This window comes from Mauremys reevesii, linkage group 7 (genome assembly GCF_016161935.1).
Source record: "Mauremys reevesii isolate NIE-2019 linkage group 7, ASM1616193v1, whole genome shotgun sequence".
Lineage (NCBI taxonomy): Eukaryota > Metazoa > Chordata > Testudines > Geoemydidae > Mauremys > Mauremys reevesii.
Window position 1 is genome coordinate 20,058,152 of NC_052629.1, and position 18,026 is coordinate 20,076,177.

An 18,026-nucleotide genomic window follows, 5' to 3' on the forward strand; every position below is an offset into this window, starting at 1 on the left:
ATTCTTGATTAGGAACCAAGAATCCCTTTCTGCTGCCATTGAAGTCAAATGGTAATAGCACTACTGGTTTCATCTTACACACATGAGTAGCCCCATTGTCTTCTACTGCTTAGATGAGTAAGGAGGGAAGGGCTTTTTCCACCTCCTGAGAGGCATATAGTTTCTTGTTAACTGCTATAGAATAATCTATTCCACTCTACCTTGAATGGTCTATTAGAATATGTGCTAACTACTTATGCTAAAACAACAAAGAGTCCTTGTGGCATCTTAGAGACTAACATTTATTTTCATGTGCTTTATATTTATGCCTGCTTACTGTATTTTCCACTCCACGCATCTGATGAAGTGGATTATAGCCCCCAAAAGCTTATGCTCAAATAAATTTGTTAGTCTCTAAGGTGCCACAAGGACTCCTCATTGTTTTTACTGATACAGACTAACATGGCTACCCCTCTGATACTTATGCTAAGCAATCTGTTCCACTTTGCATTTAGCTGTGAGCCTTGGAGTACCTTTCCCCAGACCTGAAGAAGAGTTCTGTGTGGCTCAAAAGCTTGTTTCTATCAACAGAAGTTGGTCCAATAAAATATATTACTTCATACACACACACTTCTCTCTAATGTCCTGGGAGCGACATGGCTACAGCTACACTACATATTCCACTCTGTCATACACGCAAAGAATATCACCTCCCAGAAACATTACATATGCTAATATATTTCATTGCTGTGCCACAGATAAGGAATTGTAGGTCAGTGGGCCATTTTGTATGCACTTCAGTGCTCAGCATAGCTTTTCTTTTCATGTCATTTATTATTCCTCCCCCAGCTCCTGACTACAAAATACAGTGTTTAAAATTTGATCAGTGATGTATCCTAACTTGTCCTTGAATTATACAGGTTTTTTATTTCTCTTTCCTTAACCCCTCTTTTCACCTTAACTATCTCAAGAGAAATCAGAATGAAGCTTATTTTACAAGCTGCATTCCCCTCATATAGTACTTTTCTATCCGTTATCTCTGTTACTCCTCATTCAGAATCTGACCATGTGTTTCTTGCACACCCAAAGCCACCATTTACTTCAATGGGAGCTGTGGATGGTAAAGAAGCACAGATCAGCCCCCTTATATACATACACAATCTCTATCTTTTCAAGTGACTCATAAGAATTATTTATATTCTGGACAAATATTTTCATGCTGTTGGACAAAAATTATGTCTCCTGAAGCCATAAATGAAGATATTTTCAACTGTCAAGACCATTTGGTTAATATTGATTCAGCTGCTGTAAGTGCACAGTTTATGGAACTTACATTGACTTCACTGGGAATTCTGCATGTGAAGGGTGAGATTCATCCCTATGTAAAGAGCAAGCTTAAGGCCTGCTCAGAATGGGACTTAAATAGTCTTATGCAGTGTCTCTGTATGGGGTGAATTTTCCCTGGAGCACTTAACGGATCGAGCTCTGTATCATATTCCAGTGGAGTGGGAGTTGCTCACTTTTAGGATATAAAAATACAGTCATTTGATTTACCAGACACCATATGGAAATGTGGAGATGGAGAACCTCTTGTTTCATAAAAAAGAAAGAAAGAATAAGAAAATCTCCCTGATACATACAAACTCATCTCTTTCCTGAACCAATAAACAGAATAATCCTCCTTTTTTCCTTTTTTTTTGGGGGGTGGGGGGGAGGGAATGGCTAACTCAGTCTTCATCACATAGTTGCTTCAGTTTGCAACAGTCTTCAATACATTTTAAAGATAATGATTAAAAATAGGTATCAACATTATCATTTTCAATTACTACCATAGTTGCAATGAAATTCTGGCTTCAGGAATATTAAAAGAAACATTGGAAAATAGACACAAATAAAAGTTTTAGGCCAAATTCACTCCATTGAGAAATAGGCCAGGAAAATCGAGCTTAAGCAATGCAGAACATTTGGGCTAGTGTTCTGTCTAAGGGTGAATTTCATGCTAAGTGCACAAATCTTTGTTGTTACCCCATCATCAGTACCTATTTTTCCTGGTATGTTTCTATTCACATGGTTAAAATATTGGCATACTTGTATTTGCATGAAGTCTCATCTTACCAGTAACTTTCTGCAGCCTGGTTCCTCAAAAACAGGAGTATAATAGAAGAGCTTCTTCACACAAGCTAATTTCTTGCTGACTCAGATAGTTTGGTGTGGAGCCAATTTCTCCAACTTCTGTGACTTTGCATCAGAAATTACTGTTGTTGAATAGACCTTTGCTTGTGACTTACAATATACTCCAAGGGCATCACAAGGTTTTTTATACATTTCACTACTTTTTACATGTATAATGCCTTCCTCTGAGATTTAGACATGTTTTCCTTCTCTTATTCTCACTACTAGTGGTCTTATCAGGGCAGGAAGGAATTTAGAGGTAGTGTCTGTGAGTAACCTCATGCAGCTCATTTAACTTCTCTTTCTCTTAACTTCCTAGTTCACCCATCTGTACAATGGGCAGGGCCGGCTCCAGACCCCAGCGCGCCAAGCGCGTGCTTGGGGCGGCATTTTGCCGGCAGGGCGGCAGCCGGCTCCGGCGGACCTTCCACAGTCATGCCTGCAGGAGGTCCACCGGAGCCGCGGGAAAAGCGGACCTCCCGCAGGCATGACTGCAGAGGGTTCGCTGGTCCCGCAGCTCGGGTGGACCTCCCGCAGGCATGCCAGCGGATGCTCCACCAGAGCCGCAGGACCAGCGGAACCTCCGCAGGCATGTCTGCAAGAGGTCCCCCGGAGCCGCGGGACCGGCGACCGCCAGAGCGCGCCCTGCAGCGCGCCGCCCTGCTTGGGATGGCGGGATTCCTAGAGCCGCCCCTGACAATGGGGGTGATAAATAATAGTCATCATAATAAGCACTTAGTCCCTGACTTCACACTCAAATACTCCCATTGATTCCATTGCATAGATTCAGCAGGTCTGAAAATGGTTGCAGGATCAGGGCCTTACCTACCATCCAATGATTTTTGTGAGGATGAATGAATCATTTAGTGTTTGAACAGTGCTTTGCATGTGTAAAACACTATATGAGTGTTATTAATTATCAATATCGTTAGTTATTATTTATTAGTGGTTAGATCAAGGAACTATGAGTCAGAATCCCTGGCTTTTATTGCCAGGTCTGCTTCTCACTGAGAGATATGGAACAAGGAGCCATGAATAAGAGTTCTGTGTAGCCTGAAAGCTTTTCTCTTTCACCAACAGAAGTTGGTCCAATAAAAGATATTACTCCCCCACACACACACACCTCATCTCTCTAATATCCTGGGACCAACGAAACTACAACACTGATACTGAACAAGTCATTTAATTTCTCTGTGCCTCTTTTTTCCTGTTATTAAAGTGCCTACCTCTGTGTGATGAGAAGTTTAATTATGTTTGGAAAGTGCTTTGAGAACCTTGTATGAAAGGTGATATATAGATGCAAAACATTATTCTACAACAGAGACAAACAGGTTATTTCACCTCTGTACAAAGAGTTAGCACCAGTCCTATGCACCATTTCATTGACAGTGGGGCTTTGCAGTAGGCCTCTGTAGAGGAGTGAATTTCATCCGCTGAGTAATACGATACATACTGAGCCAGAATTTCACACAGTGAGAGTCAAAGTCCATGCACTTTTGCATTTCATTTGGAAACCTTCTTTATGCCACTGCAGGAACTTTAGGACACTGGTGTGCACAAATGGGTATTTAAGCATTTAAACATTCACTTCCGGGTATAAAAGTGGAATTTGTATGTTAACTACAAAAGAATGTTGACATAAAAATGAGTCTCTGTTCTAGAAAATCTCATGTACAGTATTCAGTGTTAGAGGTAGTCTTTGTGATGATTATATGAATAAATCCATGTTAACGATGATTTTAGTGTCCCCCTCTGAAAATTAATGGGCTGCGTGCATAAATATATTGACCCAATAAGTTCCAGGTTCCATCATCAAGGTGTTTGCTACTATTTCAGGTTTTCTGACAATTATCAGATAATATATTTATTTTAATTGCATATTTCTGGAGACCAAAAATTATGATTTTGGTTTCTGGACACTTAATACTCTAGTAGCTTGATACAGTTGTTTTCCCAGTGCCATATTTGATCACATTGTTTTGAAACCTAACTACCTTTTTTCACAACTTTGGTTGCCATGATAACCCATGGCAGTTTTTAATCTATTCAGCTCACTTTTTGTGCATGAGAAACTGGCTGCTTGTTTCTGTCTGTTGGAAAAAGTTGCAACTGGACAAAATAAAGAATGCTGTCAGCATAAAGCCCAGTATAATCTGATTTTAAGGACTGCTGTAAATCAGAATGGTGGATGAAGCTGCAACAGCACATGTAGAAAGCTGAGAGTACAAATATCTTTAATGATATTTATTTCACATCATATGTATACATATAGGATATAAAATGCATCTATTTATCATTGCAACAATAAATACTAATAGTGATGCAAAGCAAAGTTGACAAGTGGCCATTCTGAGAGCTACATAAAGCCCTCAGAACATATGTGACAATCCAAATGAGGTCACCAATCTAGTGAGTACACATTCAAATCCTCTTGATCCTTCCCACACAAACACTCCAAAGAGAGACATGTATAACTATTTGCAGCTGTCAGAACTTCCCAGCCCCATGGACAAGTACTGTATCTGCTTCCAACTTTAGGAGCTCTCAACTTTCATCCTCAAGAAAACTGTCCTTTCCCAATGTAAAACCCATCTGGCTTCCCACAGTGACATCCATACCCTAGATGTGTTGAACATGCTACCCTTAGATAATACAGTACCATGCTCATGTATTTCATCATTTATTCAGTCCCTTATTGTGACATTCAATAGGTATGAATAATCCAGTGGCATAATCTACTATAGACTCGCAGGGAATTTGACCCACAGTGTTTCCCTGGAAGTTGCTGGGAGATATTAAAATGTTGAATGCTTCTTACTCCCTCCCCCGCACACACACACATGTCCTTCTTTCTTTACAAACACAATGACCCTAGGACAATGAAATGCAGAAACATACTGTAATGAATGTCATGGCTGAGCTTCTCACCGTGTTAAATGGGGAAATTTTAAAGTTCCACACCACAACCATAGCTTGGCTGCTTTTGCACATACCGTATAAATGATTTTCTAGTACCATTTATGCTGTTAAATGTATGTATTAGTACAGGGGTCGGCAACCTTTCAGAAGTGGTGTGCCGAGTCTTCATTTATTCACTCTAATTTAAGGTCTCGCGTGCCAGTAATACATTTTAACGTTTTTAGAAGGTCTCTTTCTATAAGTCCATAATATATAACTAAACTATTGTTTAGTAAATAACTATTGTAAAGTAAATAAGGTTTCAAAATGTTTAAGAAGCTTCATTTAAAATTAAATTAAAATGCAGAGCCCCCTGGACCAGTGGCCGGGACCCAGGCAGTGTGAGTGCCGCTGAAAATCAGCTCATGTCCCGCCTTCGGCACGTGTGCCATAGGTTGCCTACCCCTGTATTAGTATATAAAATGTCTTTGAACTATAAAAATATATGAGCAGTAGGACAGAGTTCAGTGTGGTAGGTACAATAACTTTAAAATATCTGACTTCTGTATGTTTAAAAGAAACAGTGCCTGTCCTTGATTAACTGTCAGTTTTTGCATTTAAAATATCTATGCTTGACATCAGAAACCTGGAAATATACTCTGATTGCACTTTCAGTAGTGTGGCTTAACTTCCATATTAGGCTAACAGTGTAGCCTATTTTTGATAGGTCTTTTTCATAATGGATTATACTGCCATAACAGATTATGGAACATACTACTTTAGTGTAATTGCTCATATAAGAGATTTTAGCTCAACGGGGTTTATAATAAACCTAAGCAAAAAGCATGCATGCCATTTCACACACTCATAAATCTGAATTTGGCCTTCAGATGAATGTACTGTAAATATTTTGGACATATGCTTAATTCCCTTATGTTTTAATATTTTAAGTATTTATTTGGAGATGACATTCTCTTTTGTTTAAAATAGACGTGTGAAGGGGCCTGTGGCAGGGCTCTCTACTCACCGCTAGGATAGCTCCTCCTGCTCGCTACAATGGGGATTAGCATCATAAGGTCAACACTCCTTCCTGGGGTTGCATGCTGACTCTCTGCCTTGCTCTCTTGGTTTGCAGCCCCACTCGCTCCACAAGCTGCTGCTGCCTCTTCATAACTCAGCCGTCCAGCCAGGTCATTATATACATTTCTCCTCCTGGGTTACTAAAGTCTTCCTCCAGCAGTCCTAAGCAGTCTTCCCATTCACTGCCTCAGTGGCTGGCAGGGAAACCTAGGTCCACCCGCTACTCCAGGTTTTGGCCCAGGGACCCTAGGCAGTAGTCAAGGTCTGTTCCCTCCTGGACCTTACTGCCTTTCCTTATCACCTGTCACTCCCGCCTCTCTAGGTTTGCCAGCCTTCTAACTCTCCCTCCTCTTAGGGAGTACCTGTCTTGGCAGCCTCTAAACTCTCCTCCCCTCTCCCAGGACCTGACTATAGACTTTCCCAACAGCCCCCTCACCTGCCAATTTCCTGCTGTTATAAGTCCAGCCCAGCTCATTCCTCCTCAGCTGGGCCCCCTCAGTCAGGTGATTACTTAGCCACCTGATTCCCCTCAGCTGTGATCTTTCAAGTTAATTAGCCCCCCTAACTCCTTCAGGACAAGTATGGAGTGAACACTCTACCACAGGGTCTCTAACATCACACCCTTACCACAAGGCTGCCCCATTTCCTCATGCCTGGACACAGCATTGCAAGGGGTCTTCATCACTGGTGCCCCCTCACAGCCACCACTTTGGCTTTGCAATGGCCTGTCTCTCTCTGTCTTCTCCCAACCATCTATCTGGGTGCTCCAGGGCTTGGTCCTTTGGCCAAATCACATAAAAGTTCAGTCCCCTTCCATGGTAACGGAGATCCAACCATAAACTGGAATATTTTCCAATTAATAATGTTTTAGCTCCTCTTGGGCTACACTGAAATTCTCCTGCAGAGCTTTCACTATGCTATTTCCCCTAGCAGGCTTTTCCCCACTGCCTCCCCTCCCCAAGGCCTCTAGCAGCTTCCCTTCAGGGCTTTCCCTGCTCCTTGTAGGCCTCAGCTCAAGGATTCCCCCCAAAAATCTACAAAGATCCCTGTGGGTCTTTGAGGCTGGTTTCCCCAGGTCTTTCCCCAAGAGACAGAGCACTCTCCTTATTCCTTTCTCCTGAGTTTTTTCACCCAGACCAAGTTCATAGCTCTATCTAAGTAGTCCTGACTCTGATCCATGGCAGCTGGGATCTCTCCTTATAATTAAGTTCCATCACACCCAGCAGGGATCACTAATGATCATTACATTAACACCTCACCAGTGAAGCTGAGGGATAGCTTCTAGGTCACAGGCAAGGCTGAGCCTTAAAGGGCCATCAGCCTTTGACAGGGCCCAATACAAGAAGGGAAATGCTGCTGTTAGATGCAGTGTTACTGTGAGATACATGCAGAGGTACATGATTCATCATCTTTGACTCTGTTTTCTTATAAAAATTAGGACCAAATTCACTACTAGTGTAAGCTGGCACCGTTAAGTCAACAGATTTGTGCCTTCTTATGCCGGTGGTGAATCTGGCCTGCAATGTTTGGACTATACCTCCTGTAGCTGTATGTTAGCATACAAATTGCAAGGCAAATTTCTGCATGAAGAAAAGCTGTTAACATAAGAAAACTCAGGACTTCATAGAACGGTACATATTGTTGCTGTGGCATGGATAGCATATGTAGATTCTTTTTACTCCTGAATCTAAAAGAAATATTAGCATGACCCATGTACCAAGATTGTTATGGCTCCATTACAAGGCAAGTATTTACATTTTAAAACAGCTATACTGGAATAAATTCATCCTTAGTGTAATTCCATTAAATTCAATATTGAAAGGCAATGGAGTTACCCCAGGGAAGAATCTGGCCCAAGGCCAAGAAAAGATTGCAGTGCTCTATCAGTGAATATGCACTGTATCTTTTTCACAAACACAGAAATTCCTCTCCCCTTGTATTTTCACTTGCAATGCTGGCAGCAAATAGGCAGGGAAAAACGGTTTCCTGTACTATTAGAGTATGAAAAACTTCCCAGCTAGTGGCTTTCTATCATATCAAGGTGACTGGTAACTTTATTAGTATTCATTTTCATTTACACTATTGAAAAGTCATTAATGTGATAAGAGTCTTATTATCTTTATAACAATGAGTGTTTATTAAAAGCATGTACAGTGAAAATCAGTACTATGATGCAGCATTGCAAAGTACAATGCAATGGATCATCTTAGGAAAAATAATATAGATTTCTAGTTCTTTTTTTTTTTCAGCAACTTCACAGAAGAAAAAGCAAGATAACAATGAATAGTTGAACTTATGTAACAGAATTTGTAAGTGCTTTGAATGCTTATACTGCATGCAGAGAGAGACCTGGAGGAATCATTTCTAGGAGATGATAATTGTCTGCCCTTTTAGCCAGAAACTGTCTAGCTGTTTAGTTTAATTAAAAATGCCACTGTCAATTATTACCTACAAATAACAGAAAAAATTTGAATAATTAATTTTATGGGACAATCTATTCAGTATGCAGTCACAAAACTGGATATGCCTCATCTTATAATCCGTCCACATTTACTGCAGATGGCAGGTCTCTTATAGTATGTATTTTGCAGTTTTTACGTAAACAAAAGTGATCCATAAATGAGGCATGTGAGAAATTCCTAGATTTTGAAATTTGGTTCATCCTGAATCAGGATGAAAAATTGAAATCTCAGAATTTTTCACAAAACAAAAAATTCCAAAATATTTCATTTCAACCTTATGAAAACATTTTGCTTGGATAAGGTTGAAATGTTTAGGTTACATAACAGTTTATATTATAAATTCTATTATGTTATAACCACAGTTGCCAACTTTCACATGGTAAATAAACAACCCATCTTTCACAATAAGCCAAAAATCAAGCTTATCCCATTTCCAAACAAGCCAACCCCTAAAAACCCCAACACTCTATGTGACTAGATCCCCCCAGCACGTGGTGGGCCGGTCTGCACTCCTGACTCACTCCCCTGCTTGCCCCTTGCCTCTGCTTACCAGGAGCCAATAAAAAAAAACAGAAGCAACAAGTTTCAGAGTAGCAGCCGTGTTAGTCTGAATCCGCAAAAAGAACAGGAGTCCTTGTGGCACCTTAGAGACTAACAAATTTATTTCAGCATAAGCTTTCGTGGGCTACAGCTCACTTCTTCGGAAGCTATAACAAGCAACAAGCTACAAGCCAAAAACTAGCCAACAAGCAACTCACAAGCCAATTAAGTCAAAAACAAGCCCAATTTCTGCATTTTTTTTCCTGCAGTTTTGGCATGTTTGTTATAACACTTTTCATTTTGATAAGTTTGAAATGTTTAGTCTTTTATGTTCTATTATAAAATATATCCATTTATATATATTATTGTTATGTTATAATATAAAAGCTGGTTTCAGCTATTATAAGACTTGAAATAAACAAGTTAAAACAAAATGTTTCAATAATTTCTTGTCAAAACTCTCAATGAACTCGATACATTAGTGTGAAACATTTCAACTTTGTTGAATAAGCATTTTCTGACAGCAAACTCATCCACTGGAAAATTTTCTACCAGTTGCACATGTGACTAATACACAGGGATGTTCTGTGTCCAGCCCTGTATAGATATGTAACGTAAAATGTGGGTACAAGGATACCATCCGGATATTGCACTATGTGTGCAGAAGAAAACAAAATGGGAGCCTTTTCACGCAGTGAGCACAAGATCTTTGCAACGAAGGCAGGTAGGAGACAGGGAGGTTTGCTCACACATCTTTCTGACTCTCTGTGGAGGAGAGCACATGCAACACTGGAAAGTATTGTGGTTATATTAGGTACACGGCCTTCAAGATCTCATGTTGCAGAGATTCACTTCTACACTGTCCCTTCTCTTATCCCCCAACCTACAGGGCTTTAGCTAACTGCTACATGCCACTATGATTTGCTTACTTCCTCAGGTCACATCTACAGCATATAGAAAAACAGAATTTCCATGGACACTCATGATGCACCATAGAAGCTCAGCAACATGGAAGATCATGGTTCCTCATGGGAGATGGAGACCTGTTGAGGAGAACAGCTCATAGGGCAGAATGGATTATAATGTACCCAGAACTACATTTTCCATGAGGCACCATGGTGGCTTAAACAAACATTTTGTCATATATTTTGTCATTCTATTTGGGTTGTGCAACACCCAGGTGATCTTCCAACACATTTAATAAATTACATCTTTAGGGACATGCTGGCCCAATTTGTCATCTTTTATCTGGATCACATCCTATTTTTTTTCCAAAAGTCAGGCCCTCCACAATCATCACTCTGCCAAAACCATCTGCAAAACTTGAGAAATGTGAGCTCAATAAAGACAAAGTGCAATTCTTGGGATATACTATTTCACCTAAAGGACTTCCCATTGTTCCATGCAAGGTAGTGGCAATATCTGATGTGGCCACACCCAAGAACATGCCTGCGTTGCAGCAGTTCCAGGGGTTTGCCAGTTTTTGCAGATGATTTACTCCCAGTTCCCGGTTCCTGCTTTCCTCCACGCTCCTGCTCCAGGCTCCTGCTTGTCTGCCTTACCCTGGATGCTGTCTCCAGCTCTGACCCCTGGCTTGGCACCCAACTTTGTCTCCAGCTCTGACCTTCGGCATGGTGCTTGATGTTGTCTTTGACCCTCTGCTCTAACCACTAGGCCTGACCACCCATTGCCCAGTCATTGCATTGGGCATGGCTGTTGTGTGTCTGTAGGCCTTTAGCACTAAGCCTATTGGTCAAGAACAGTGAGTACAATCATGGTGCAGCAGCAAAGGATACTGCCTAGAGACCTGGCAGGCCTGGGTTCAATAGTAAGGTCCTGACAAAAATGTCTTCCATTACTATGGCTTACTGACAGGCATTGTATCAGACTGGAGACCACAGTTCTGGTGGGAATTTCTCAGACTACTTGGTGTTGAGTCTCTCACTTTGTCTGCCTATCACCTACAGACTAATGGGCAAACAGAGGCTGTCAAGTCTTGGAGCAGTATCTTCACTGCTTTCTGGATGACTGCGTCTCCCTGCCGTGCTATGCCAAATTAACATAGAACAATGCAATCCATGCTTCAACCCACCATTGTCCATTCTTTGCAAACTATGGCTTTCACCCCTGCCTCCACTCAGATTTACTGGAAGTTCAGCAGCACCAGCAGCTGAGAATTTAACCTTCCACATGCACTGGGAGCTCAAGAAACTCTTGCTGTCCATCAAAGAAACCTATAAATACCGTGCGAACCAAGACTGTCAGGCTTCCACAATTTGACCATGGGGGATAAGGTGTGGCTCTCTGCCCAGAACCTTAAATTAAGCCTCCCAAATGCCAGGCTAGACTAACAATACCTGGGCCCCTTCAAGATTATAAAATGGGTAAAGCCAGTGACCTTCTGATTGCAGCTGTCTGAATCCTTGATGTACCTCATCTTTCATATCTCTCTTTTAAAGCCCACACTGAGCACACATGCCCAAAGCACTACCCATAACAATCTGTGGACAGGAGAAGTACTTAATCCACAGAATCTTCAGCTCTTTATGAGTTAAGGAAAGACTCCAGTACTTGTGGACTGGGAAGGCTGCAGTCCAGACCTATTGCAAGAGTGCCACTGGAAGTATCCTGAGAAACTGGGATCTGAGGCTAGCAGGTGCCCTCAACTGGGGGGTACTGTCAGGAATCAGAGCCTGGCAGCAAAGCCAGTCTCCAGGCCACCAAACAAGTACAGCTGGTGTGTAATAGACTGCCTGATTGGATACAGCTCCTGACTGGTGGGCAGAGTCAGCAGAACAGCTCTTAAGCCCACAAGCAATAGCTTCTGGATGGCCGCTCATAGCATTTGTTCATGGCTATAATAGCTCCTGAACCTGCTAGTTCCCAGCCCTGTTCCTGCCTTGTCGCACTCCAGGTAACCCAGCTTTGACCTTTGGCTCCAATTCCTCACTTCAGACTTCATATCTGACCCTGGTTCTGATTCCTGACAGCTGATTCCTGCCCCCAACCACTAGGCATGACTGCCCACATCCTGATCTGTGATAGGTTGGGCTTGATGACCTCCCAAGGTCCCTTCCCACCCTACATTTCTATGATTCTATGATTTTGGGGAATAACAAATTACCTATATTCCATGCATGTATATCTATTTGTTGCTTGTAAAGTCCAGCAAGAGAGAATACAATAGCATAACAGGAGAAATAATAGACCAATACATTTATACTAGCAAGTTGCTATGAATGTTCTGCCCATGGACATATAGGCCTCAGTTCTCTTCTCAGTGACATAATCTTTATGCCTGCGTAACTCCACTAAGCCAAGGCCATTAAGTTTTCCCCTTGTGCATTTTGATACTTCTAAACCATAGTTTCAGAAGCCTTTTTCCAATGTCTGGGAGATGAAAAATCATGTCATTGTATTTTCTTTACAGCTGCATCAATCATTTTGCATCATATTATGTTTGCTTCTTGAACAGGCTTATAAATTCTCTAGCCAGTTCCTTAAATATGTTTGTGTGATCCTTTGGAAAGCTACAGACATATCATTTTAAAATATATTGTGATACGACAAATATGGCTTTCCATCGGTACATAAAATTGAATTTTCCTCTTCTACTTACAAAGATGTGTTGAGATAGTTGCAGATAAGGTGCATCAAGGTTTATAGGCTCAATGACTACATTGTCCTAATATAGTAAGACACTGGCTGCTGCACGAAAAGGTTATAAATGCATGGTCTGAATGTATTATAATTACACTCAAAGGTGAAAGTAAGCCGGAACGGTCCAGTACGGCGTACCGGCAAGAGCCAGTATGCCATGCCGGACTGGACCGGCTTCCACGGTTGTGATTTAAAGGGCCCAGGGCTCCAGCCGCTGCGGGGGGCCCTGGGCCCTTTAAAGCGCCGCCAGAGCTCCGGCAGCTGGGCTCGGGCAGGGATTTAAAGGGCCTGGGGCTCCTGCCACTGCGGGGAGCCCTGGGACCTTTAAAGCCCTGCTGGAGCTAGAGCAGCTGGGCTCCCACGGTGATTTAAAGGTCCCGGAGCTCCATGGTGGCCGGATCCCCGGGCCCTTTAATTCGCCTCTGAGCCCCAGGGCTTCCAGCTGCCTCTGCCCCCAGGGCCTTTAAATCTTGAAAGGCCCCACCTCTTCAGGGTGAGGCCACGCCTCTTCTGGTTGAGGCCCCACCCCCGCCCAGGATTCCAGCGTAAGTCCTTTAAGTTACTTTCACCCCTGATTACACTCTATGGGCCAGATCCTCAACTGGTGTAAATTAAGGGCTCCCTTGATCTGGCCCATTATTTCTGTAGTACCAAATGAAAGAAGGAAACTGAACAAAGAATTTTTTCTCTTTCAAAACCATGCTAGGAAAATATACAGTACTAGGGCTAAAAGCTAGAGCTCTTAAGATCACCAATACCAGTATCCTATGAAGCTCTTATTGATTTCTTTCTTTATTCATTCAGTCATACCTATAGCCTGTGAGTCACTGACTTTCATGTCAAATAGATTGGCCATATTTGTTATAATCATTTCCTGTTTATGAAATTCATAAATGGAGAGTGGGATCTATCAGTTTTTAACTTGCTCTTTATTAATTGCAGCATGGTTGTTCATAGCACGTTCAATGTATGCTGAAGACATTGCTCTACTAAATACTTTCTAAATTATGTTAATTTTAATTTAATATCTTTAGGTAATTTTCCCTGTCTTTTTCATATTTCAGTGAAAATAGATAATTTATATTTGAACTGCTACTTCACTTCTACATGAGAACAAGGACATTGTGGGAGACATGACAGTGAGAACCCCAACTAAAATAATATCTGAATTCTATGTCCCACATCCCTTGACTTTTTTTCTTACTTTCTGTTTTTCTTTCATATTACAGATTTGGTTTTGATCCACCCCAATAGAATGAACAATCTTTTGTAAAAAAATCTTTTGAGTGTGAACCCTTTTTAGGGTAAGTGATAAGAGGTGAAATGATAAAGAAAGACGATTTAGATGGTTTATGTGACTAGACTATTGATTTTTCAGTCCAGTAAATGAAGGCAAATAAAAAGAATATGATTCTGAAGAACATGAATCAGGCCAGGACAAGAATGGGTCCTAATGAACTAAATCATTATACGGGTTTGTTTTGCTTTTGTCCTGTAGGAATGCAAATAGTTTTAGGAAATCAGGCTCAAAACTACAAGTGTTCTGTATGCAGAATTCTAGCTTAAGCCATTGAGGAGCCCTGGTCACCTGCTTCTCCGCTTTTCTCACAAACATCTTTGTGCGTCCTCCATTGCTGTCCCTTTCACTTGTGAAGAACTCGCCACCAAAATTTGCAAAGCCACCAACTTACCCTCTTTTAGGCCCCATGGTGGTTAGCACGTGCCTAATTTTTGAAGCACAGGAATAGTCACAATTACCACTCTCTCACACTTAAAGTTAGGCACAACATTTAAGTAGATTGCTGATCTGGGCCATAAATCCCCCTTTCCAACCTACCCTTGCTACGATGCCTAGAAATTGCTACCATCTGGACTTAGTTTGGCTGATGACCCTTTGTCATGACTACCACCTGTGGCCACTATGCCCTCCTCTGAGAATATGTACTAATGGAAATGCTTCTGTTCCTGCTATTATTTGTTGTTCCACCGGCTTCCACCAAATTTCTCTGTTTATACACTAGTTGCAAATTGTCTAAATCCTAGATAGTGAGCTGTCTGGGACAGGGACTGTCTTTGTTATTTGTGCAGAGCCTAGCACAACAGTCCCTACTCCCTGTCTGAGAACAGTAGGTATCACCACACTTTAAATAATTATTAAAAGAGACTGCAAGATTGGAATCTATTGATCTCATCATGATCACCTTAGGTACTTACATGGCCCCCTTTACTATAGTGTCTGAGCTGAGTGTCTTCCTCCTAAAAATCTTCTAACCTGCAAAAGTAGCTTCTAAAAGACAAGAACTAATAATACTAATAATACTTGGCTTTTATATAGTTCTTTTCATTTTCAGTGTACAATCACTGACTGGTATATATGTCCCATCCATCATGTAACCATAGTGTGTGGTGGTAATGTCTGTGTTCACTATTAAGGGTGCACAAGCCATGATTCTGGTACGTATGTGCCCTTTTTTATTATGCTGCTTTTAATTGCTTGTTATTCCATGAGGTCAAAACTTTTGGCTTCTGTTTTTTGTTGACAATGCTCCTGATGGTTTTTTTTCCTATCCTGCCCTGCCACTTTACAAGTCGATACAACTTACCTGCCTGTATCCTTTCATTTCCATTTCCTCAAAAACACCATTCTTGCCACCCTTGTTGGCTCTCAGTTTGCACTGAGTCCTAACGCAAATAACAGCCCCTGCACTGTCTGCCTCTTTGACAGCACTGACACACCTGCTGGTCTCAATAGATTGGAATCCATTTACAAAGGTTTCTCTAGGGACCATTCTGTGTGTTTTGTGCTGATGCCATGCTGGAGCTCCAGTGCAATAGCATAGCAACCAGCAGTGTTTCTCCATGGATCTGGATACTCCATAGAGGAATACAAGGTAGGATAAACAAAAAACTTGTTTTTACCAATGTCATCTACTTGTGTGGATCCCATGCCCTGGTATTCAATCACCTATACCTATTGTATCCATATGCCAGTGTCCAGTTTCCTACCCATTGGGTGATCTATTCCATCCCAAGTCAGTGCAATTAGGGATTGAACTGCACTGAGCACAGGAATGCACTTTTCTGAACTTTTTGTGTTGAATTTTTCCTTCAGTAGAAAAAATATGCCCATTTCTGCAAGGATTTCAGGTGCATCTTACAGCTCATTGCCAACCACTTATCCCTTTCCTCCACCTGAAGTGAGAATTTGGCACATCTTATTTTTGTATCAGATAGGTGGAATCTTCTGCATGTGAAACTAGAACTGGTGAAAGGCAGCTAAGGTATATTCTGCTTTCTCCAAGGGCAGTAAGGTCTTGTGCAATCTGCCCGTTAGTCCAAAAAACAGGGAACACCCCAGTGTTTCTTACTTTATTCATACTGTGGAAGGAAGCAGTATTGTGCTTCCTGAATTATACGGCACAATGGGAAATACTGGCTGGCTGATGTTGTGATATCATCCCAGAAAATCTGCTTCCCTTGTAGGTTTGAACCGAGTGCTGCATTCCAAGTTCTGAAGGAAGATTTTAAGTGCCTTTATGACAGTGGACAGGGTTTCTTTCTTTCTGTCTTCTTCCTCCCTAAAAATGTTCTTCTGTGCCCAGCCCCTACTTAGGAGTCTAATTAGTGACATGATGTAATTTAATGACCATCACTATGTTGTGCCCTGATTGACCTTTACTGGCTCTCTCACTCTCTCGCTCTCTCTTTGCCAGTGTATTTTGATGTCATGGGTCTGCAAGGTCGATGCTTATTCCTCTGTGCTTTGAAACATCTCTGCATCTAGATGACAATTTTCTTGATCCTTTACTGAAACAAAATTGAACTATGGAAGGACTGTGAATTTTCAGCCCTAAGTGGCTCTTCATTAGGCAAATTTAAGCAACAGATACCACTCTACCTACTTTATATTATCTGCCTATTAGTTGCTATGGCATATAAGTTCCACTCAGCTTGCATACCTAATGCATACTAGATCAATGTAAGTTATATTAGTTTATTATTTACACCTGTTTTCCAATGATCTTCCACTGAACATATATGCTACACCACCATTTATGTCACTACTGAATTTGCATCATTTTTCCATAGGTCTGAATGTTTCCTGTGTGTATGTATTTTGATTTTAAAGGATGTGCCGATCCCTCACTCTAGAAGTATGTACTGTAAATAAAACTTCTTTGCTACAGATTTTTCCAAATATATCAGTGGGTCCAGATTCAGATCCCCTCCTCATTCATGTTGAAAGGCACCTTACACTATAAACACCACCCCTGGAGTTAATGGGACTACAGATGGAGCAAGGTGCTATTCAACGTAAATAAGGGCATCAGAATGTGGCACTTAATAACTACAGTTATGAGTGTTCTTGTTTTCTAACCCAAAGTAAGCTGGTCCATGAAATAAATCATTATTGTGTCAAAGATCAATAGACTGATGTTGCTCTGAGATACATTCATGTAAATCCAGAATAACTTCATTGGCTTTAGTGCGGTAACTATGGATTAACACAGATGTAAACTAAGACCAGATTTTGACCTCACGTAGTACTTGCGGGGAGGAGACAGCTGCTTTTATACATTGGTTTGTGTAAGTATTCTTGGATATACAGGTATACTTTTGTAATAATTTTATTCCCATCAGAAAACAGAGATGCTTCTATCCACAAAAAGTTTCAGATCATGGGCCAAATTTATCCTTAATGTAACTACACGGAGAGCAATATCATTACAGTAGCTTGAATCTGGCCAGCTGGTAGCATGATGGGTTGCTCATAAGAAAGTATTTCTAGCTGTTTTTGGTTACCTTTCTGTAGCAAATATATGGGTCTGTCCATATTGTATTTTTAATTTTCAAGGTGCAACCTGTATATACAAGCCCAGCACCAGGAAATGTGCTGTAAAACAAATCTCTCTTTGCCACTGAAGTGTATTATTAAAACTGCTGCCTCATAAATCTGAAATAGATAACTCTCTCCATGTCATCTTGTAAAATAAGCAATTTTCTGCTACTAAGGAAACATTATTTTCCCTCAGTCACATCTAAACTCAGCCACGATGTTGACAGACACAACATTACACCTAAGCTTGTTTCTGAGCGCTTCATACACTTCTAACAGTCAAAAATCATGAATTTGTGAGGCTTTTCATTTTAGAAAGATAGAGTAAAATGTGCTTTCTAGGCACCTGTGAAGGCCATCTCTATACTACACTTTGTTCGCTAAAACTTCCCACAGTT